Source organism: Hyla sarda, unplaced genomic scaffold, assembly GCF_029499605.1.
Source record: "Hyla sarda isolate aHylSar1 unplaced genomic scaffold, aHylSar1.hap1 scaffold_515, whole genome shotgun sequence".
In the NCBI taxonomy this organism is placed as follows: Eukaryota; Metazoa; Chordata; class Amphibia; order Anura; family Hylidae; genus Hyla; species Hyla sarda.
The window spans coordinates 77047-100882 of NW_026610526.1; the positions used below are offsets into that span (position 1 = coordinate 77047).

Here is a 23836-nt window from a genome sequence, read left to right on the forward strand (position 1 = left end):
ATGCAAGTAGGAGGAGTAAGAAGGGTTCCTGGCAAATCCGGGTTATGGATTGCATTTAAAAAGGCCCCGTGGGAGTGCAATGGGCCCCTGTCTTGCTGCTTAGCAATAATGGTATGGGTTTAGGTTCTGCTGTGTGTACTGGTGGTTGACTGCCCCCCAGCCCAGAGTGTGCATGGAAAATTGTCTGGCAGCCTCCCTGACAGCAAGCAGTGATAGTGCCCATGAAGGGGACCTTGTTGGGCCCGCCCCTTTCACGGTTATCGCTTCTCGGCCTTTTGGCTAAGATCAAGTGTAGTATCTGTTCTTATCAGTTTAATATCTGATACGTCCCCTATCTGGGGACCATATATTAAATGGATTTTTGAGAACGGGGGCCGATTTCGAAGCTTGCTTCCGTCGCCCTATGCATTGACCCGATATGGCAGTATCTTCGGGTACAGTGCACCACCCCCTTACAGGGTTAAAAAGAAAGATTCCTACTTTCATTGCTACCTGCTTGCTGGCTAGCCAGCTAGCCAGCCCTGTGGGCCTTGCTGCTGCTGCAGCCAAAAAACAAAAGGTGGTGCTGCTGCTTCTGCTGCTTCTGCTTCTGCTTGTGTCTGGCCGCTGTTGGAGCGTCCAGGCACAGGACTTCTGCTGCTGCTGACTAAATGGCCTCCTTAATTGGATCATTTGAGTAGCCAGCACACCTGTGCAGGTAGGGCATGACATGATAGGCAGCTGCCTTGATAGCGGGTGGGTGCTGAATGTTCCTAATTGACAAAATAAGATTAATGCTTATGAAGAAATATAAAATCTCATCCCTTCCCCAATATCGCGCCACACCCCTACCCCTTAATTCCCTGGTTGAACTTGATGGACATATGTCTTTTTTCGACCGTACTAACTATGTAACTATGTAACATAACATGGGGGGGGGGGGGGGTCTCCTGGCTGTTCACACAGGTGTGTCATTGCTGTACATTGACCATGCATTGCTTCTGTGGTATTGCAAAGGCAAAGACAAATGCTTCCAGCCATCCATTGCACTAATGGATTGGTCATCAGCTGGCTGTCTATGTCCCGCATCAATATAGACCAAAGTACAGAGGGTTAGGCTATGCTATTGTGCACCTACCTGATGCATCAGAAGGTGCGAGGCCCTTGCTAAATTCTGTGCACAGACTTTGAGATCTATGCTTTAGACTGTATCTAAACCTGCTCCAACATGGACTGACATTCTGGCCTACTTTCAGCCGATGCGACTTGTCTGTCGCTGAACAGTCGCTTTTTATGTATTCAGCACCTATGTATAATGTTGTAAAAAGGCTCTAGAAGCTAAAGTCGCAGAAATGTCACACATATTTGGCCTGCAACTTTCTGTGCGACAAATTCAGACAGGAAAAATCAGTATAAATCCTTAGAAAATTATCCCCCAGTGTCTCCATCTGCTGGCGGTATTGAATAAGCATTGCTGCACTGATGGGGTATGCATTAGACGAAGAAAAAGAAGAATAATACGCCCAGAAAAGAGGCGAAAAGGAGAAAAACGTAAAAAAACGTGAAAAAAAAGTAAGAGGAAGAGAAGGGAAAAAAAGGTGGAAATGGGTTTAAAAGTGATTTCGGCGGAGAAATATATATATATATATATATATATATATATATATATATACGCGCACACACACACATATATATAAACGTATTCTCCGTTGAGATATTGCAGCCGCTGCTGTGTCCAGGCCCAGGAGCCTTAGCACTGTGCTGTGATGTCACTCAATACCACTGACATCACTAGGTGTAAACAACATCTCTCCTTTGCTGTGTATGTGACTATGGAGCTGTTTGGTGATGTCGTCTATTATGGCCTTCATAGAAGCAACAGGAGATTGTTGCATCCATCTAGAACCCTCAGAACTACAGTGCTATGATGTCACTCACTTCCACAGGCCTTGCAGAGTGTAAACAACAACAACCCAGCTTTGTTGTGTATGTAACCATAGGGATTTGTGATGTCACCTAGAACCTTCACAGCAGCGACAGCTTTATGAGGAGCATCAGCACTGCTCTGCCTGAGCAGAACCATCACCGCCATAGGTTGTCAAATAACCCGGATTTAACCCACACAGGTAAGTCCAATGGGGTGCAGGCATGTCCTCTATGCTTACAGCTTCCCGTGGGTGTTGGTTTGATACCGTTTGGGGACAGCCAAGGAGGCATCTGCAGGCAACAAAGGTAGGTGTGTGCTTGTGTGTGTGTTTCCTATGCAGATCCTAAGCCCAGTGTCACATGCAAGTAGGAGGAGTAAGAAGGGTTCCTGGCAAATCCGGGTTATGGATTGCATTTAAAAAGGCCCCGTGGGAGTGCAATGGGCCCCTGTCTTGCTGCTTAGCAATAATGGTATGGGTTTAGGTTCTGCTGTGTGTACTGGTGGTTGACTGCCCCCCAGCCCAGAGTGTGCATGGAAAATTGTCTGGCAGCCTCCCTGACAGCAAGCAGTGATAGTGCCCATGAAGGGCACCTTGTTGGGCCCGCCCCTTTCACGGTTATCGCTTCTCGGCCTTTTGGCTAAGATCAAGTGTAGTAATACAGGAGATCTGGTCAGAAGGTACTCGGGTACCCCTCTCCTCGGCCTTGTGGGATCGCCCAGGTTTATTGCCTGGGCTTCACCCACTTGTTGCTATTGGGGAGAGGGCCTAGTCCCAGGGTAACGAGTAGCGATCGCCTCTCAAGACCTTCGGGTGGAGAGAGGTTAGAACCATGGATGATGATCCGGATCCAGGTTCTGTGCCGGCATACGCAAGGATCAAAAACACCGTGAGAGTCATTCTCACGGATGATACCAAAAGGGCGGACGATTTGAAATTCGTAGTAGAGGACGTGCTCGGAGGAGTTTTCGGAATACAGAAGGGCGAGATATTGGCAATCCAGGACTACCCGAAGCGTAAAATTTTTGATGTGACGTTCACACAAAATGGCATCCACAGAGATTTTGTTACCAGAGCTGCTGCGAGTAAAGACAAAAAGCTTCAGGGTGTCCGGATTATTGAGCACGTTCTAGACGATATTAAGCTGGTTGTTGTAAAGATGTATTCCCCTTTCGCCAACCTACACGATGTTGAGTTGTTTTTACAAGTCTATTTTAGTAAGGTTGAGTGCAGAGGAAAAATCATGAACAGCTGTGGCATCTGGACATCTAAGTGGAGATTTCAGGTTACATGCAAAAAAGATGACAGATTGCCAGGGGGAATACAACTACCACCAGCTCGTTTTAAAATAAATAATATGTGTGGCGACCTCTTTTATGCGGGGATGCCAAGCTACTGCAGGAAGTGTCACAGATATGGACACACAAAAGAAAACTGTGAAAGTACATGCAAAAAATGTGGTAGCACACAGCACGAGACAGAGAAATGCACAAGAGGAGGGAGGTGCAATTTCTGTCAACAATTCGGTCACCTTTTCTCCTCTTGTCCCCACAGACATAGGACGGAGCAGCAGTGGCAACCCTGGAGGCAGCAAGGACAGAAACCGGGACACCAGCCGAGGCAAGCAGAGCCAGTGATTACCCCCCCACAAGAGGTAAGCGGTGAGATGGAGAAGGAGAAAGACCCCCCTCAGGCAAAAGGAGGGGACCCTAAAGAGCAGAGGATGGCCAAAAAACGTGCAAGTGGTGAAAAAACTGGCCCCCAGGAGCATGCTGGGTTAAGAGAGGAGCGGACGGCGGCCGAATCCGCTCCTCAGCAACCTCTGGCTCAGGGTCCCCCTGAGAGCGATGATCCGGGTGGAGAGGTGAAGGTTAAAAGGCGGAGGGGCTCCAGAAGACTCTATTCGGAGGCGGTCCAGGGGGAGCCGATGGAAGTACCTGCGGATGCAGGGAACCCAAGTGACGTTCCTCCACAGGTCCCCATAGGGGATACCCCCCCTCCTCCCTGCCAGGAGGAGGTTTCAGGGGTGACCGTCTCTGAGGTACCAGAGACGGAACTAAGTGAACACCCGACCCCTATGGAGGGGCAAGAGGTGGAAGAACCCAATGAGTCTGGAGCCCTGATTGCCAGGATGCCCGAGAACAACTATGCCTCAATCATGATGGAGGAGGGGGGTCGGCTGAGTGATGGTGCCTCCTCTCCTGCTTCCTCTATGCGTACAGTTGAGTCAGATTTTGGGGGGTATGAGGCTTCGGAGGGGGAATCAGAGGTGTAAGACGTTTTCTTGTACATTCCCATGGCTGAGTTGTCCGGTCTGTCCTTGAACGTGAGAAGTGTGAGCGCCAGAGTAAGAAGGGTTGCCCTATTTAATTACTTGTCGGTTTTTGCTGCTTCCGTCCTTTTCCTGCAGGAATGTGGCATCCCGCACAGATTAAATTATAAAGAATATGAAGATGATTGGGTGCACGGTCCATCAGTCTGGTCTGGATCAAATGAGTCCAGATCAGCAGGGGTCGCCATACTTTTTAAAGGGAACGTTTTAATTGAGAGTTTTAACGAAATTTTACCAGGCAGAATTTTATTGGTCAGCGCTTTTATTAATGGTATTAAATGGCAGTTTTTAAATTTTTATGGTTCTCCTGATAAGAATGAAAGAATAAAAATGTTGGAGATTTTACCCCTTTTTATTAACAATTCTAGTCCTCTTGTTTTATCAGGTGATTTTAATTGTATTTTAAGGGGAGAACGCCGTTTTTCGAACGCAGTGAGTAGGAACTATGATAAGACGTCTTTTATGTTAAAAAACTTGATTTTAGATTTTAATCTCACTGATGTTTTTAAAAAATGTAATTTTAACGTACCAGAGGAAGACGGTGTTACCTGGAGCAATGCAAGCTGTAGCTCCAGGATAGATTTTATTTTTTGTTCTTATCAAGTACTGCCTTTTAACTGTGATCTTTTTACCAATGTTTTTTCTGACCATAAATTATTGTATTTTAAAGTTAAAAGTGATTTTAAAAGGAGAACTGGTAGGAATGCCTGGAAGTTAAACGTGTCCCTTTTTGAAGATCCGCAGGTTTTATCAGATTTTATCACCTTTTACAAGGAATGCAGACGAGTAAAAGACCCCAACACTCCCACCAGTATCTGGTGGGAAAAAATGAAACTAAAAATAAAAGAATTTTTTATCCGTGTTGGGGTTAGGAAAGCTAAAGAAAAACGTGAATTTTATAATATCCTAAATACTCGTCTGCAAACCCTGTACAAATTCAGAGCACATGGGATGGAGGTGGAGAAGGAGGTACATGATCTTAAAAAAGAAATAACTAAGTGCCTGGAGCAGAAAGGAAAAGAAATTATCTTTAGGTCTCGAATACAGCAACTTGAGGAAAACGAGACCTGCTCCAGGTATTTTTTTAAGAAAATACATGAAAATAGAAGGTTAATAGAAAACATTGAAGGAGTGAATGATGTACAGGGTATTTTAAAAAAGGTGCAAGAGTTTTATGCAGATCTTTTTAATGTAAAACACATTGATGAATGTTTTATGAATGACTCGTTAAAGGAGATCACCAATTTTTTAGATCCTGTCTCACAGTCTTTTTTATTGCAGAATATTTCAGAGCAGGAGATTTTAGAGACCGTCAAGAGTTTTAAAACAGGTAAAGTGCCTGGGCCGGATGGTATACCCATTGAATTTTATGTTACTTTTTATGGTATTTTAAAAGAAGATTTGTTCTCCCTTTTTACGGAAGTCTTTAAGTCTAAAATCCTCCCAGGCTCATGGAAGAAGGGTGATGTCTCCCTGCTATTCAAAAAGGGAGACCGGTCGGAACTCAAAAACTGGAGACCAATCACCCTTCTGAACTGCGACTATAAAATAATGGCGAAACTGTGTGCTAACCGCTTAACCCCTTAAGGACATAGGGCGTATCCATACGCCCCCGTTTCCAAGTCCTTAAGGACCGAGGGCGTATGGATACGCCCTGAGCATTTCCGGCCCCCACCGCTAGCCGGAGGGGAGCCGGAGCCGGATGCCTGCTGAAATCGTTCAGCAGGCATCCCGGCATATCGCCCAGGGGGGTCATTATGTCCCCCCATGTCGGCGATTGCCGCAGATCGCTGGACAATTCAGTCCAGCGATCTGCGGCAGATTCCGGGTCAATCGGGTCTCCAGTGACCCGATGACCCGGAATTACTGGCTGATCGGGGCCGTCAGAGACGGCCCCGAACAGCCAGAGGCAGCAGGGGTGAGGTGGTACTGGTGCCACTTCACGATCGCCCTGATTCGTCGGCCGGATTACCGGCCGACCAATCAGGGCGCCTGCTGCGGGTGTCACTCCCGCAACCCGCTCCGCCCCTCTTCCGGAGGACGTGAGCGGGTGCGGGAAGACGACCCCCGGTGCTGGGGACCCCGATCCCCGGCGTCCATGTTGGGATCGGGGCCCCAGGAGCAGCGGCGGCAGCGGCGACGACGAGGGACTGACCTGTGCTGCTGGTTCGTTGGAGGTGAGTGACAGCCTCCTGCTGTTGCTTAGCAACAGCTCCCAGCATGCAACAAGGGCATGCTGGGAGCTGTAGTTATGCAACAGCAGGAGGCAGACCACCACAACTCCCAGCATGCCCTTATGGGCATGCTGGGACTTATAGTTTTGCAACAGCTGAAGGCACATTCTTTCTATGTAAAAGTGTACCTTCAGCTGTTGTGTAACTACAACTCCCAGCTTGCACAATCAGCTAAAGTGCATGCTGGGAGTTGTAGTGGTGCATCTGGTGGTTGCATAACTACAACTCCCAGCATGCCCGTTGGCTGTCGGTGACTGCTGAGAGTTGTAGTTTTGCAACAGCTGAAGGCACACTGAGTTAAGTAGTAAACCAGTGTGTCTCCAGCTGTTGCATAACTACAATCCCCAGCATCCCCAGCCAATGTAGTTTGCCTCCGGCTGTTGCATAACTACAAGACCCAGCATGCCCTTCCGCTGTCCGTACATGCTGGGGGTTGTAGCTTTTGCAACAGCTGAAGGCACACTGGTTGCAAAACACTGAGTTTGTTACCAAACTCGGTGTTTCACAACCTGTGTGTCTCCAGCTGTTGCAAAACTACAACTCCCAGCATGCACTGATAGACCGTACATGCTGGGAGTTGTAGTTTTGCAACAGCTGGATGTTTCCCCCCCCCCCAATGTGAATGTACAGGGTACACTCACATGGGCGGAGGATTACAGTAAGTATCCGGCTGCAAGTTTGAGCTGCGGCAAATTTTCTGTCGCAGCTCAAACTGCCAGCGAGAAACTACTGTGAACCCCCCGCCCATGCGACTGTACCCTAAAAACACTACACTACACTACCACACAATAAAATAAAAAGTAAAAAACACTACATATACACATACCCCTATACAACCCCCCTCCCCAATAAAAATGAAAAACGTCTGGTACGTCACTGTTTCCAAAACGGAGCCTCCAGCGGTTGCAAAACTACAACTCCCAGCATGCACTGATAGACCGTCCATGCTGGGAGTTGTAGTTTTGCAACAGCTGGATGTTCCCCCCTCCAATGTGAACGTACAGGGTACACTCACATGGGCGGAGGATTACAGTAAGTATCCGGCTGCAAGTTTGAGCTGCGTTAAAATTTCTGCCGCAGCTCAAACTGCCAGCGAGAAACTACTGTGAACCCCCGCTCGTGTGACTGTACCCTAAAAACACTACACTACACTACCACAAAATAAAATAAAAAGTAAAAAACACTACATATACACATACCCCTACACAGCCCCCCTCCCCTCCCCAATAAAAATGAAAAACGTCTGGTACGCTACTGTTTCCAGAACGGAGCCTCCAGCTGTTGCAAAACAACTACTCCCAGTATTGCCAGATAGCCACTGACTGTCCAGGCATGCTGGGAGTTTTACAACAGCTGGAGGCCCCCTGTTTGGGAATCACTGGCGTAGAATACCCCTATGTCCACCCCTATGCAATCCCTAATTTAGGCCTCAAATGCGCATGGCACTCTCACTTTGGAGCCCTGTCGTATTTCCAGGCAACAGTTTAGGGCCACATATGGGGTATCGCCGTACTCGGGAGAAATTGGGCTTCAAATTTTCTGGGGTATTTTTTGCTATTACCCTTTTTAAAAATGTAAAATTTTTGGGAAAACAAGCATTTTAGGTAAAAAAAAAAATTTTTTTTTTACGTATACAAAAGTCATAAAACACCTGTGGGGTATAAAGGTTCACTTAACCCCTTGTTACGTTCCCCGAGGGGTCTAGTTTCCAAAATGGTATGCCATGTGTTTTTTTTTTTGCTGTCCTGGCACCATAGGGGCTTCCTAAATGCGGCATGCCCCCAGAGCAAAATTTGCTTTCAAAAAGCCAAACGTGACTCCTTCTCTTCTGAGACCTGTAGTGCGCCAGCAGAGCACTTTTCACCCCCATATGGGGTGTTTTCTGAATCGGGAGAAATTGGGCTTCAAATTTTGGGGGGTGTTTTCTGCTATTACCCTTTTTAAAAATGTAAAAATTTTGGGAAACCAAGCATTTTAGGTAAAAAAAAATAAAAAATGTTCACATATGCAAAAGTCGTGAAACACCTGTAGGGTATTAAGGTTCACATTACCCCTTGTTACGTTCCCCGAGGGGTCTAGTTTCCAAAATGGTATGCCATGTGTTTTTTTTTTGCTGTTCTGGCACCATAGGGGCTTCCTAAATGCGGCATGCCCCCAGAGCAAAATTTGCTTTCAAAAAGCCAAATGTGACTCCTTCTCTTCTGAGACCTGTAATGCGCCAGCAGAGCACTTTTCACCCCCATATGGGGTGTTTTCTGAATCGGGAGAAATTGGGCTTCAAATTTTGGGGGGTGTTTTCTGCTATTACCCTTTTTAAAAATGTAAAAATTTTGGGAAACCAAGCATTTTAGGTAAAAAAAAATAAAAAATGTTCACATATGCAAAAGTCGTGAAACACCTGTAGGGTATTAAGGTTCACATTACCCCTTGTTACGTTCCCCGAGGGGTCTAGTTTCCAAAATGGTATGCCATGTGTTTTTTTTTTGCTGTTCTGGCACCATAGGGGCTTCCTAAATGCGACATGCCCCCAGAGCAAAATTTGCTTCAAAAAGCCAAATGTGACTCCTTCTCTTCTGAGACCTGTAGTGCGCCAGCAGAGCAATTTTCACCCCCATATGGGGTGTTTTCTGAATCGGGAGAAATTGGGTTTCAAATTTTGGGGGGTATTTTCTGCTATTACACTTTTTAAAAATGTAAAATTTTTGGGAAACCAAGCATTTTAGGTAAAAAATATATAATTTTTTTTACATATGCTAAAGTCGTGAAACACCTGTGGGGTATTAAGGTTCACTTTACCCCTTGTTACGTTCCCTGAGGAGTCTAGTTTCCAAAATGGTATGCCATGTGTGTTTTTTTGCTGTTCTGGCACCATAGGGGCTTCCTAAAGGTGACATGCCCCCCAAAAACCATTTGACGCTCCTTCCCTTCTGAGCCCTCTACTGCGCCCGCTGAACAATTAACATAGACATATGAGGTATGTGCTTACTCGAGAGAAATTGGGTTTCAAATACAAGTAAAAATTTTCTCCTTTTTACCCCTTTCAAAAATTCAAAAATTGGGTCTACAAGAAAATGCGAGTGTAAAAAATGAAGATTTTGAATTTTCTCCTTCACTTTGCTGCTATTCCTGTGAAACACCTAAAGGGTTAATACACTTACTGAATGTCATTTTGAATACTTTGGGGGGTGTAGTTTTTATAATGGGGTCTTTTATGGGGCATTTCTAATATGAAGGCCCTTCAAATCCACTTCAAACGTGAACTGGTCCATGAAAAATAGAGAGTTTGAAAATTTTGTGAAAAATTTCAAAATTGCTGCTGAACTTTGAAGCCCTCTGGTGTCTTCCAAAAGTAAAAACTCATAAATTTTATGATGCAGACATAAAGTAGACATATTGTATATGTGAACCCAAAAAAAATATATATTGAATATCCATTTTCCTTACAAGCAGAGAGCTTCAAAGTTAGAAAAATGCAAAATTTTCATTTTTTTCATCAAATTTGGTGATTTTTCACCAAGAAAGGATGCAAGTTACCATAAAATTTTACCACTAAGTTAAAGTAGAATATGTCACGAAAAAACAATCTCGGAATCAGAATGATAACTAAAAGCATTCCAGAGTTATTAATGTTTAAAGTGACAGTGGTCAGAATTGCAAAAAACGCTCCGGTCCTTAAGGTGAAAAAGGGCTCGGTCCTTAAGGGGTTAAAGAACGTAATCCATAAAATAATTCATACAAACCAAGTCTGTGGGGTGCCTGGGAGGAGTTTATGGGAGAACCTAAACCTTTTAAAGGATGTAATTAGCGACACCAAATTAAGAAAAGGAAAGCTGGCGGTTTTATCCATAGATTTTGAAAAAGCTTTCGACAGGGTGTCACATTTTTATCTTTTTAAGGTTTTAGAGAAAATGGGTATACCTGATGGCTTTTTATTGTCTCTTAGAGCTTTTTATGATAACTGTACTAGTAAAATTTTAGTAAATGGTTTTAAGACACAGGGCGTGATTTTAAATTCCGGAGTGAAGCAGGGGTGTCCCTTGTCCCCACTACTCTTCATTTGCGCAATAGAGCCTCTTTTATGTACAATACGAAAGGATAAGCAGATCCATGGAGTCCCCCTGCCAGGAGGAGGGGGACTAGAGGCGAAGGTAGTGGGGTACATGGACGATGTTGCGGTGTTTTGCAGGGACACCCCATCGCTTCAGAAGACGCTAAAACAGATTCAATATTTTAATTGTGCCTCCGGTTTTAAAGTCAATTTTAACAAAAGTAACATTTTAAACATAGGCGGAATGCCTTTGTATGATGTGCCCGTCCCTGTGTCTGAGTCGGTGCAGATTTTAGGTGTCTCCTTTGACGAGTCTAATAATGGTTTTAATAGCTGGGACTTGGTGGCTCAAAAAATAAATAAGAAAATATGTATGTGGAACATGCGAGAACTTACAATGGAAGGGAAGGTTTTAATTACAAAAATGGTGCTTTTACCTATTTTATTGTATTTAAGTCTGGTTTTCCCACCCCCCGAAATGGTTCTAAAGAAAATAACAAAAGCTTGTTTTACTTTCTTTTGGAGTTCTAAGAGCGAAAAATTAAAGAGACAAATTGTGATAAAACCGAACTTCAGGGGCGGTAAGGATTTTCCAGATTTTAAAGCTTTCCTTTTAATAAAGTTTTTTAGCATGTGTTTTACTACTGTTTTTAAAGATAGCTACTGGTCTTATTTTGTTCGTTTTAATACTGGTTATTTTATGCGGAGGAACGGCTGGTTTTCTACAGTTTTAAGTTGCCCTTATTCTTTGAATTTACCCCCTCAATACATGATTTTAGGAAAAATTTTAAACTTATATAATTTTAAAGGTAAAAGTGTTCAGGATCTGTGCAATAGCAAAAAACTACTAAAGGAAATAAAAGAAACCAGTACCGTGACTCCCATCAAAAATTTTAACGAACAGAAGTGTATACAGATTTGGAAGATGTTGAGTATTAATTATCTTTTTAATTCACAGAAGGACCTGGCCTGGAGCTGCGCACACGAGTGTCTTCCATGCCGGGCATTCCAGCACCGAAGAGGATTATCCAACTCTGCAACCTGCCCGAGGGAGGGATGCCGACAAGAGGAGACCGTGCACCATCTAATATGGACTTGTTTTTACTCGCAGAAAATATGGACAAAGATACTCCCTCTGGTAAAAAGGATAACTGGACTAAAAGACTTAAATATTGCAGTGGTTTTTTATGGTTGCCTGGAATGCCCAACACGGACTCAAGAGACTATTGCATGGAAGATCATAAACTGTGTGAAGGCAGCTCTGTGGAAGGCCAGGAATATTTTATTGTTCAAGCATGAGGTTTTATCTGTGAAGGACATTTTATCTATCTGTTTTTATGAAATGTACCAGTACTATCTTTTAGACAAGAAGAGATTTCCGCTTTTATCTAGAAAATGGTTTTTAAAAGAATGGAATTCTATCTTGTAAAGCCACCAAGTGCCCATTTTATGTTTTAATATGTTGTAAATATGTTATTTATATGTAACTGTATTTATTGACATATTTAGACAACTTTGTTAACATTATTTAATTTTTAATAAAGTTGCCCCCGTAAGGGTAGTCAAGTTAAAAAAAAATAAAAATCTGTTCTTATCAGTTTAATATCTGATACGTCCCCTATCTGGGGACCATATATTAAATGGATTTTTGAGAACGGGGGCCGATTTCGAAGCTTGCTTCCGTCGCCCTATGCATTGACCCGATATGGCAGTATCTTCGGGTACAGTGCACCACCCCCTTACAGGGTTAAAAAGAAAGATTCCTACTTTCATTGCTACCTGCTTGCTGGCTAGCCAGCTAGCCAGCCCTGTGGGCCTTGCTGCTGCTGCAGCCAAAAAACAAAAGGTGGTGCTGCTGCTGCTTCTGCTTCTGCTTGTGTCTGGCCGCTGTTGGAGCGTCCAGGCACAGGACTTCTGCTGCTGCTGACTAAATGGCCTCCTTAATTGGATCATTTGAGTAGCCAGCACACCTGTGCAGGTAGGGCATGACATGATAGGCAGCTGCCTTGATAGCGGGTGGGTGCTGAATGTTCCTAATTGACAAAATAAGATTAATGCTTATGAAGAAATATAAAATCTCATCCCTTCCCCAATATCGCGCCACACCCCTACCCCTTAATTCCCTGGTTGAACTTGATGGACATATGTCTTTTTTCGACCGTACTAACTATGTAACTATGTAACATAACATGGGGGGGGGTCTCCTGGCTGTTCACACAGGTGTGTCATTGCTGTACATTGACCATGCATTGCTTCTGTGGTATTGCAAAGGCAAAGACAAATGCTTCCAGCCATCCATTGCACTAATGGATTGGTCATCAGCTGGCTGTCTATGTCCCGCATCAATATAGACCAAAGTACAGAGGGTTAGGCTATGCTATTGTGCACCTACCTGATGCATCAGAAGGTGCGAGGCCCTTGCTAAATTCTGTGCACAGACTTTGAGATCTATGCTTTAGACTGTATCTAAACCTGCTCCAACATGGACTGACATTCTGGCCTACTTTCAGCCGATGCGACTTGTCTGTCGCTGAACAGTCGCTTTTTATGTATTCAGCACCTATGTATAATGTTGTAAAAAGGCTCTAGAAGCTAAAGTCGCAGAAATGTCACACATATTTGGCCTGCAACTTTCTGTGCGACAAATTCAGAAAGGAAAAATCAGTATAAATCCTTAGAAAATTATCCCCCAGTGTCTCCATCTGCTGGCGGTATTGAATAAGCATTGCTGCACTGATGGGGTATGCATTAGACGAAAAAAAAGAAGAAAAAGAAGAATAATACGCCCAGAAAAGAGGCGAAAAGGAGAAAAACGTAAAAAAACGTGAAAAAAAAGTAAGAGGAAGAGAAGGGAAAAAAAGGTGGAAATGGGTTTAAAAGTGATTTCGGCGGAGAATATATATATATATATATATATATATATATATATATATATATTTATACGCGCACACACACACATATATATAAACGTATTCTCCGTTGAGATATTGCAGCCGCTGCTGTGTCCAGGCCCAGGAGCCTTAGCACTGTGCTGTGATGTCACTCAATACCACTGACATCACTAGGTGTAAACAACATCTCTCCTTTGCTGTGTATGTGACTATGGAGCTGTTTGGTGATGTCGTCTATTATGGCCTTCATAGAAGCAACAGGAGATTGTTGCATCCATCTAGAACCCTCAGAACTACAGTGCTATGATGTCACTCACTTCCACAGGCCTTGCAGAGTGTAAACACAACCCAGCTTTGTTGTGTATGTAACCATAGGGATTTGTGATGTCACCTAGAACCTTCACAGCAGCGACAGCTTTATGAGGAGCATCAGCACTGCTCTGCCTGAGCAGAACCATCACCGCCATAGGTTGTCAAATAACCCGGATTTAACCCACACAGGTAAGTCCAATGGGGTGCAGGCATGTCCTCTATGCTTACAGCTTCCCGTGGGTGTTGGTTTGATACCGTTTGGGGACAGCCAAGGAGGCATCTGCAGGCAACAAAGGTAGGTGTGTGCTTGTGTGTGTGTTTCCTATGCAGATCCTAAGCCCAGTGTCACATGCAAGTAGGAGGAGTAAGAAGGGTTCCTGGCAAATCCGGGTTATGGATTGCATTTAAAAAGGCCCCGTGGGAGTGCAATGGGCCCCTGTCTTGCTGCTTAGCAATAATGGTATGGGTTTAGGTTCTGCTGTGTGTACTGGTGGTTGACTGCCCCCCAGCCCAGAGTGTGCATGGAAAATTGTCTGGCAGCCTCCCTGACAGCAAGCAGTGATAGTGCCCATGAAGGGGACCTTGTTGGGCCCGCCCCTTTCACGGTTATCGCTTCTCGGCCTTTTGGCTAAGATCAAGTGTAGTATCTGTTCTTATCAGTTTAATATCTGATACGTCCCCTATCTGGGGACCATATATTAAATGGATTTTTGAGAACGGGGGCCGATTTCGAAGCTTGCTTCCGTCGCCCTATGCATTGACCCGATATGGCAGTATCTTCGGGTACAGTGCACCACCCCCTTACAGGGTTAAAAAGAAAGATTCCTACTTTCATTGCTACCTGCTTGCTGGCTAGCCAGCTAGCCAGCCCTGTGGGCCTTGCTGCTGCAGCCAAAAAACAAAAGGTGGTGCTGCTGCTGCTGCTTCTGCTGCTTCTGCTTGTGTCTGGCCGCTGTTGGAGCGTCCAGGCACAGGACTTCTGCTGCTGCTGACTAAATGGCCTCCTTAATTGGATCATTTGAGTAGCCAGCACACCTGTGCAGGTAGGGCATGACATGATAGGCAGCTGCCTTGATAGCGGGTGGGTGCTGAATGTTCCTAATTGACAAAATAAGATTAATGCTTATGAAGAAATATAAAATCTCATCCCTTCCCCAATATCGCGCCACACCCCTACCCCTTAATTCCCTGGTTGAACTTGATGGACATATGTCTTTTTTCGACCGTACTAACTATGTAACTATGTAACATAACATGGGGGGGGGGGGTCTCCTGGCTGTTCACACAGGTGTGTCATTGCTGTACATTGACCATGCATTGCTTCTGTGGTATTGCAAAGGCAAAGACAAATGCTTCCAGCCATCCATTGCACTAATGGATTGGTCATCAGCTGGCTGTCTATGTCCCGCATCAATATAGACCAAAGTACAGAGGGTTAGGCTATGCTATTGTGCACCTACCTGATGCATCAGAAGGTGCGAGGCCCTTGCTAAATTCTGTGCACAGACTTTGAGATCTATGCTTTAGACTGTATCTAAACCTGCTCCAACATGGACTGACATTCTGGCCTACTTTCAGCCGATGCGACTTGTCTGTCGCTGAACAGTCGCTTTTTATGTATTCAGCACCTATGTATAATGTTGTAAAAAGGCTCTAGAAGCTAAAGTCGCAGAAATGTCACACATATTTGGCCTGCAACTTTCTGTGCGACAAATTCAGACAGGAAAAATCAGTATAAATCCTTAGAAAATTATCCCCCAGTGTCTCCATCTGCTGGCGGTATTGAATAAGCATTGCTGCACTGATGGGGTATGCATTAGACGAAAAAAAAGAAGAAAAAGAAGAATAATACGCCCAGAAAAGAGGCGAAAAGGAGAAAAACGTAAAAAAACGTGAAAAAAAAGTAAGAGGAAGAGAAGGGAAAAAAAGGTGGAAATGGGTTTAAAAGTGATTTCGGCGGAGAAATATATATATATATATATATATATATATATATATATATATATATATATATATATATACGCGCACACACACACATATATATAAACGTATTCTCCGTTGAGATATTGCAGCCGCTGCTGTGTCCAGGCCCAGGAGCCTTAGCACTGTGCTGTGATGTCACTCAATACCACTGACATCACTAGGTGTAAACAACATCTCTCCTTTGCTGTGTATGTGACTATGGAGCTGTTTGGTGATGTCGTCTATTATGGCCTTCATAGAAGCAACAGGAGATTGTTGCATCCATCTAGAACCCTCAGAACTACAGTGCTATGATGTCACTCACTTCCACAGGCCTTGCAGAGTGTAAACAACAACAACCCAGCTTTGTTGTGTATGTAACCATAGGGATTTGTGATGTCACCTAGAACCTTCACAGCAGCGACAGCTTTATGAGGAGCATCAGCACTGCTCTGCCTGAGCAGAACCATCACCGCCATAGGTTGTCAAATAACCCGGATTTAACCCACACAGGTAAGTCCAATGGGGTGCAGGCATGTCCTCTATGCTTACAGCTTCCCGTGGGTGTTGGTTTGATACCGTTTGGGGACAGCCAAGGAGGCATCTGCAGGCAACAAAGGTAGGTGTGTGCTTGTGTGTGTGTTTCCTATGCAGATCCTAAGCCCAGTGTCACATGCAAGTAGGAGGAGTAAGAAGGGTTCCTGGCAAATCCGGGTTATGGATTGCATTTAAAAAGGCCCCGTGGGAGTGCAATGGGCCCCTGTCTTGCTGCTTAGCAATAATGGTATGGGTTTAGGTTCTGCTGTGTGTACTGGTGGTTGACTGCCCCCCAGCCCAGAGTGTGCATGGAAAATTGTCTGGCAGCCTCCCTGACAGCAAGCAGTGATAGTGCCCATGAAGGGGACCTTGTTGGGCCCGCCCCTTTCACGGTTATCGCTTCTCGGCCTTTTGGCTAAGATCAAGTGTAGTATCTGTTCTTATCAGTTTAATATCTGATACGTCCCCTATCTGGGGACTATATATTAAATGGATTTTTGAGAACGGGGGCCGATTTCGAAGCTTGCTTCCGTCGCCCTATGCATTGACCCGATATGGCAGTATCTTCGGGTACAGTGCACCACCCCCTTACAGGGTTAAAAAGAAAGATTCCTACTTTCATTGCTACCTGCTTGCTGGCTAGCCAGCTAGCCAGCCCTGTGGGCCTTGCTGCTGCTGCAGCCAAAAAACAAAAGGTGGTGCTGCTGCTGCTTCTGCTTCTGCTTGTGTCTGGCCGCTGTTGGAGCGTCCAGGCACAGGACTTCTGCTGCTGCTGACTAAATGGCCTCCTTAATTGGATCATTTGAGTAGCCAGCACACCTGTGCAGGTAGGGCATGACATGATAGGCAGCTGCCTTGATAGCGGGTGGGTGCTGAATGTTCCTAATTGACAAAATAAGATTAATGCTTATGAAGAAATATAAAATCTCATCCCTTCCCCAATATCGCGCCACACCCCTACCCCTTAATTCCCTGGTTGAACTTGATGGACATATGTCTTTTTTCGACCGTACTAACTATGTAACTATGTAACATAACATGGGGGGGGGGGGTCTCCTGGCTGTTCACACAGGTGTGTCATTGCTGTACATTGACCATGCATTGCTTCTGTGGTATTGCAAAGGCAAAGACAAATGCTTCCAGCCATCCATTGCACTAATGGATTGGTCATCAGCTGGCTGTCTATGTCCCGCATCAATATAGACCAAAGTACAGAGGGTTAGGCTATGCTATTGTGCACCTACCTGATGCATCAGAAGGTGCGAGGCCCTTGCTAAATTCTGTGCACAGACTTTGAGATCTATGCTTTAGACTGTATCTAAACCTGCTCCAACATGGACTGACATTCTGGCCTACTTTCAGCCGATGCGACTTGTCTGTCGCTGAACAGTCGCTTTTTATGTATTCAGCACCTATGTATAATGTTGTAAAAAGGCTCTAGAAGCTAAAGTCGCAGAAATGTCACACATATTTGGCCTGCAACTTTCTGTGCGACAAATTCAGACAGGAAAAATCAGTATAAATCCTTAGAAAATTATCCCCCAGTGTCTCCATCTGCTGGCGGTATTGAATAAGCATTGCTGCACTGATGGGGTATGCATTAGACGAAAAAAAAGAAGAAAAAGAAGAATAATACGCCCAGAAAAGAGTCGAAAAGGAGAAAAACGTAAAAAAACTTGAAAAAAAAGTAAGAGGAAGAGAAGGGAAAAAAAGGTGGAAATGGGTTTAAAAGTGATTTCGGCGGAGAAATATATATATATATATATATATATATATATATATATATATATATATATACGCGCACACACACACATATATATAAACGTATTCTCCGTTGAGATATTGCAGCCGCTGCTGTGTCCAGGCCCAGGAGCCTTAGCACTGTGCTGTGATGTCACTCAATACCACTGACATCACTAGGTGTAAACAACATCTCTCCTTTGCTGTGTATGTGACTATGGAGCTGTTTGGTGATGTCGTCTATTATGGCCTTCATAGAAGCAACAGGAGATTGTTGCATCCATCTAGAACCCTCAGAACTACAGTGCTATGATGTCACTCACTTCCACAGGCCTTGCAGAGTGTAAACAACAACAACCCAGCTTTGTTGTGTATGTAACCATAGGGATTTGTGATGTCACCTAGAACCTTCACAGCAGCGACAGCTTTATGAGGAGCATCAGCACTGCTCTGCCTGAGCAGAACCATCACCGCCATAGGTTGTCAAATAACCCGGATTTAACCCACACAGGTAAGTCCAATGGGGTGCAGGCATGTCCTCTATGCTTACAGCTTCCCGTGGGTGTTGGTTTGATACCGTTTGGGGACAGCCAAGGAGGCATCTGCAGGCAACAAAGGTAGGTGTGTGCTTGTGTGTGTGTTTCCTATGCAGATCCTAAGCCCAGTGTCACATGCAAGTAGGAGGAGTAAGAAGGGTTCCTGGCAAATCCGGGTTATGGATTGCATTTAAAAAGGCCCCGTGGGAGTGCAATGGGCCCCTGTCTTGCTGCTTAGCAATAATGGTATGGGTTTAGGTTCTGCTGTGTGTACTGGTGGTTGACTGCCCCCCAGCCCAGAGTGTGCATGGAAAATTGTCTGGCAGCCTCCCTGACAGCAAGCAGTGATAGTGCCCATGAAGGGGACCTTGTTGGGCCCGCCCCTTTCACGGTTATCGCTTCTCGGCCTTTTGGCTAAGATCAAGTGTAGTATCTGTTCTTATCAGTTTAATATCTGATACGTCCCCTATCTGGGGACCATATATTAAATGGATTTTTGAGAACGGGGGCCGATTTCGAAGCTTGCTTCCGTCGCCCTATGCATTGACCCGATATGGCAGTATCTTCGGGTACAGTGCACCACCCCCTTACAGGGTTAAAAAGAAAGATTCCTACTTTCATTGCTACCTGCTTGCTGGCTAGCCAGCTAGCCAGCCCTGTGGGCCTTGCTGCTGCTGCAGCCAAAAAACAAAAGGTGGTGCTGCTGCTGCTTCTGCTTCTGCTTGTGTCTGGCCGCTGTTGGAGCGTCCAGGCACAGGACTTCTGCTGCTGCTGACTAAATGGCCTCCTTAATTGGATCATTTGAGTAGCCAGCACACCTGTGCAGGTAGGGCATGACATGATAGGCAGCTGCCTTGATAGCGGGTGGGTGCTGAATGTTCCTAATTGACAAAATAAGATTAATGCTTATGAAGAAATATAAAATCTCATCCCTTCCCCAATATCGCGCCACACCCCTACCCCTTAATTCCCTGGTTGAACTTGATGGACATATGTCTTTTTTCGACCGTACTAACTATGTAACTATGTAACATAACATGGGGGGGGGGTCTCCTGGCTGTTCCCACAGGTGTGTCATTGCTGTACATTGACCATGCATTGCTTCTGTGGTATTGCAAAGGCAAAGACAAATGCTTCCAGCCATCCATTGCACTAATGGATTGGTCATCAGCTGGCTGTCTATGTCCCGCATCAATATAGACCAAAGTACAGAGGGTTAGGCTATGCTATTGTGCACCTACCTGATGCATCAGAAGGTGCGAGGCCCTTGCTAAATTCTGTGCACAGACTTTGAGATCTATGCTTTAGACTGTATCTAAACCTGCTCCAACATGGACTGACATTCTGGCCTACTTTCAGCCGATGCGACTTGTCTGTCGCTGAACAGTCGCTTTTTATGTATTCAGCACCTATGTATAATGTTGTAAAAAGGCTCTAGAAGCTAAAGTCGCAGAAATGTCACACATATTTGGCCTGCAACTTTCTGTGCGACAAATTCAGACAGGAAAAATCAGTATAAATCCTTAGAAAATTATCCCCCAGTGTCTCCATCTGCTGGCGGTATTGAATAAGCATTGCTGCACTGATGGGGTATGCATTAGACGAAAAAAAAGAAGAAAAAGAAGAATAATACGCCCAGAAAAGAGGCGAAAAGGAGAAAAACGTAAAAAAACGTGAAAAAAAAGTAAGAGGAAGAGAAGGGAAAAAAAGGTGGAAATGGGTTTAAAAGTGATTTCGGCGGAGAAATATATATATATATATATATATATATATATATATATATATATATATATACATATATATATATATATATATATATATATATATACGCGCACACACACACATATATATAAACGTATTCTCCGTTGAGATATTGCAGCCGCTGCTGTGTCCAGGCCCAGGAGCCTTAGCACTGTGCTGTGATGTCACTCAATACCACTGACATCACTAGGTGTAAACAACATCTCTCCTTTGCTGTGTATGTGACTATGGAGCTGTTTGGTGATGTCGTCTATTATGGCCTTCATAGAAGCAACAGGAGATTGTTGCATCCATCTAGAACCCTCAGAACTACAGTGCTATGATGTCACTCACTTCCACAGGCCTTGCAGAGTGTAAACAACAACAACCCAGCTTTGTTGTGTATGTAACCATAGGGATTTGTGATGTCACCTAGAACCTTCACAGCAGCGACAGCTTTATGAGGAGCATCAGCACTGCTCTGCCTGAGCAGAACCATCACCGCCATAGGTTGTCAAATAACCCGGATTTAACCCACACAGGTAAGTCCAATGGGGTGCAGGCATGTCCTCTATGCTTACAGCTTCCCGTGGGTGTTGGTTTGATACCGTTTGGGGACAGCCAAGGAGGCATCTGCAGGCAACAAAGGTAGGTGTGTGCTTGTGTGTGTGTTTCCTATGCAGATCCTAAGCCCAGTGTCACATGCAAGTAGGAGGAGTAAGAAGGGTTCCTGGCAAATCCGGGTTATGGATTGCATTTAAAAAGGCCCCGTGGGAGTGCAATGGGCCCCTGTCTTGCTGCTTAGCAATAATGGTATGGGTTTAGGTTCTGCTGTGTGTACTGGTGGTTGACTGCCCCCCAGCCCAGAGTGTGCATGGAAAATTGTCTGGCAGCCTCCCTGACAGCAAGCAGTGATAGTGCCCATGAAGGGGACCTTGTTGGGCCTGCCCCTTTCACGGTTATCGCTTCTCGGCCTTTTGGCTAAGATCAAGTGTAGTATCTGTTCTTATCAGTTTAATATCTGATACGTCCCCTATCTGGGGACCATATATTAAATGGATTTTTGAGAACGGGGGCCGATTTCGAAGCTTGCTTCCGTCGCCCTATGCATTGACCCGATATGGCAGTATCTTCGGGTACAGTGCACCACCCCCTTACAGGGTTAAAAAGAAAGATTCCTACTTTCATTGCTACCTGCTTGCTGGCTAGCCAGCTAGCCAGCCCTGTGGGCCTTGCTGCTGCTGCAGCCAAAAAACAAAAGGTGGTGCTGCTGCTGCTTCTGCTTCTGCTTGTGTCTGGCCGCTGTTGGAGCGTCCAGGCACAGGACTTCTGCTGCTGCTGACTAAATGGCCTCCTTAATTGGATCATTTGAGTAGCCAGCACACCTGTGCAGGTAGGGCATGACATGATAGGCAGCTGCCTTGATAGCGGGTGGGTGCTGAATGTTCCTAATTGACAAAATAAGATTAATGCTTATGAAGAAATATAAAATCTCATCCCTTCCCCAATATCGCGCCACACCCCTACCCCTTAATTCCCTGGTTGAACTTGATGGACATATGTCTTTTTTCGACCGTACTAACTATGTAACTATGTAACATAACATGGGGGGGGGGTCTCCTGGCTGTTCCCACAGGTGTGTCATTGCTGTACATTGACCATGCATTGCTTCTGTGGTATTGCAAAGGCAAAGACAAATGCTTCCAGCCATCCATTGCACTAATGGATTGGTCATCAGCTGGCTGTCTATGTCCCGCATCAATATAGACCAAAGTACAGAGGGTTAGGCTATGCTATTGTGCACCTACCTGATGCATCAGAAGGTGCGAGGCCCTTGCTAAATTCTGTGCACAGACTTTGAGATCTATGCTTTAGACTGTATCTAAACCTGCTCCAACATGGACTGACATTCTGGCCTACTTTCAGCCGATGCGACTTGTCTGTCGCTGAACAGTCGCTTTTTATGTATTCAGCACCTATGTATAATGTTGTAAAAAGGCTCTAGAAGCTAAAGTCGCAGAAATGTCACACATATTTGGCCTGCAACTTTCTGTGCGACAAATTCAGACAGGAAAAATCAGTATAAATCCTTAGAAAATTATCCCCCAGTGTCTCCATCTGCTGGCGGTATTGAATAAGCATTGCTGCACTGATGGGGTATGCATTAGACGAAAAAAAAGAAGAAAAAGAAGAATAATACGCCCAGAAAAGAGGCGAAAAGGAGAAAAACGTAAAAAAACTTGAAAAAAAAGTAAGAGGAAGAGAAGGGAAAAAAAGGTGGAAATGGGTTTAAAAGTGATTTCGGCGGAGAAATATATATATATATATATATATATATATATATATATATATATATATATATACATATATATATATATATATATATATATATATACGCGCACACACACACACATATATAAACGTATTCTCCGTTGAGATATTGCAGCCGCTGCTGTGTCCAGGCCCAGGAGCCTTAGCACTGTGCTGTGATGTCACTCAATACCACTGACATCACTAGGTGTAAACAACATCTCTCCTTTGCTGTGTATGTGACTATGGAGCTGTTTGGTGATGTCGTCTATTATGGCCTTCATAGAAGCAACAGGAGATTGTTGCATCCATCTAGAACCCTCAGAACTACAGTGCTATGATGTCACTCACTTCCACAGGCCTTGCAGAGTGTAAACAACAACAACCCAGCTTTGTTGTGTATGTAACCATAGGGATTTGTGATGTCACCTAGAACCTTCACAGCAGCGACAGCTTTATGAGGAGCATCAGCACTGCTCTGCCTGAGCAGAACCATCACCGCCATAGGTTGTCAAATAACCCGGATTTAACCCACACAGGTAAGTCCAATGGGGTGCAGGCATGTCCTCTATGCTTACAGCTTCCCGTGGGTGTTGGTTTGATACCGTTTGGGGACAGCCAAGGAGGCATCTGCAGGCAACAAAGGTAGGTGTGTGCTTGTGTGTGTGTTTCCTATGCAGATCCTAAGCCCAGTGTCACATGCAAGTAGGAGGAGTAAGAAGGGTTCCTGGCAAATCCGGGTTATGGATTGCATTTAAAAAGGCCCCGTGGGAGTGCAATGGGCCCCTGTCTTGCTGCTTAGCAATAATGGTATGGGTTTAGGTTCTGCTGTGTGTACTGGTGGTTGACTGCCCCCCAGCCCAGAGTGTGCATGGAAAATTGTCTGGCAGCCTCCCTGACAGCAAGCAGTGATAGTGCCCATGAAGGGGACCTTGTTGGGCCCGCCCCTTTCACGGTTATCGCTTCTCGGCCTTTTGGCTAAGATCAAGTGTAGTATCTGTTCTTATCAGTTTAATATCTGATACGTCCCCTATCTGGGGACCATATATTAAATGGATTTTTGAGAACGGGGGCCGATTTCGAAGCTTGCTTCCGTCGCCCTATGCATTGACCCGATATGGCAGTATCTTCGGGTACAGTGCACCACCCCCTTACAGGGTTAAAAAGAAAGATTCCTACTTTCATTGCTACCTGCTTGCTGGCTAGCCAGCTAGCCAGCCCTGTGGGCCTTGCTGCTGCTGCAGCCAAAAAACAAAAGGTGGTGCTGCTGCTGCTTCTGCTTCTGCTTGT

General features: G+C 44.9%; 6 non-coding genes and 2 pseudogenes across 6 annotated transcripts; all 8 read left to right on the plus strand.

The window, feature by feature from the left end:
- Window positions 1-259: 259 nt before the first annotated feature.
- LOC130338224 (U2 spliceosomal RNA) lies at window positions 260-450 on the plus strand. The gene has a single exon (XR_008878958.1). It is a non-coding gene; the product is annotated as a U2 spliceosomal RNA (small nuclear RNA).
- Window positions 451-2524: 2074 nt separating this feature from the next.
- On the plus strand, window positions 2525-2657 carry LOC130338202 (U2 spliceosomal RNA; annotated as a pseudogene).
- A 9389-nt stretch (window positions 2658-12046) lies between these two features.
- LOC130338191 (U2 spliceosomal RNA) lies at window positions 12047-12255 on the plus strand (annotated as a pseudogene).
- A 2074-nt stretch (window positions 12256-14329) lies between these two features.
- Window positions 14330-14520, plus strand: LOC130338225 (U2 spliceosomal RNA). The gene has a single exon (XR_008878959.1). It is a non-coding gene; the product is annotated as a U2 spliceosomal RNA (small nuclear RNA).
- Window positions 14521-16615: 2095 nt separating this feature from the next.
- LOC130338152 (U2 spliceosomal RNA) lies at window positions 16616-16806 on the plus strand. Its single transcript, XR_008878903.1, has one exon. It is a non-coding gene; the product is annotated as a U2 spliceosomal RNA (small nuclear RNA).
- Window positions 16807-18890: 2084 nt separating this feature from the next.
- LOC130338226 (U2 spliceosomal RNA) lies at window positions 18891-19081 on the plus strand. Its single transcript, XR_008878960.1, has one exon. It is a non-coding gene; the product is annotated as a U2 spliceosomal RNA (small nuclear RNA).
- Window positions 19082-21197: 2116 nt separating this feature from the next.
- LOC130338227 (U2 spliceosomal RNA) lies at window positions 21198-21388 on the plus strand. The gene has a single exon (XR_008878961.1). It is a non-coding gene; the product is annotated as a U2 spliceosomal RNA (small nuclear RNA).
- A 2116-nt stretch (window positions 21389-23504) lies between these two features.
- LOC130338228 (U2 spliceosomal RNA) lies at window positions 23505-23695 on the plus strand. Its single transcript, XR_008878962.1, has one exon. It is a non-coding gene; the product is annotated as a U2 spliceosomal RNA (small nuclear RNA).
- Window positions 23696-23836: the final 141 nt, after the last annotated feature.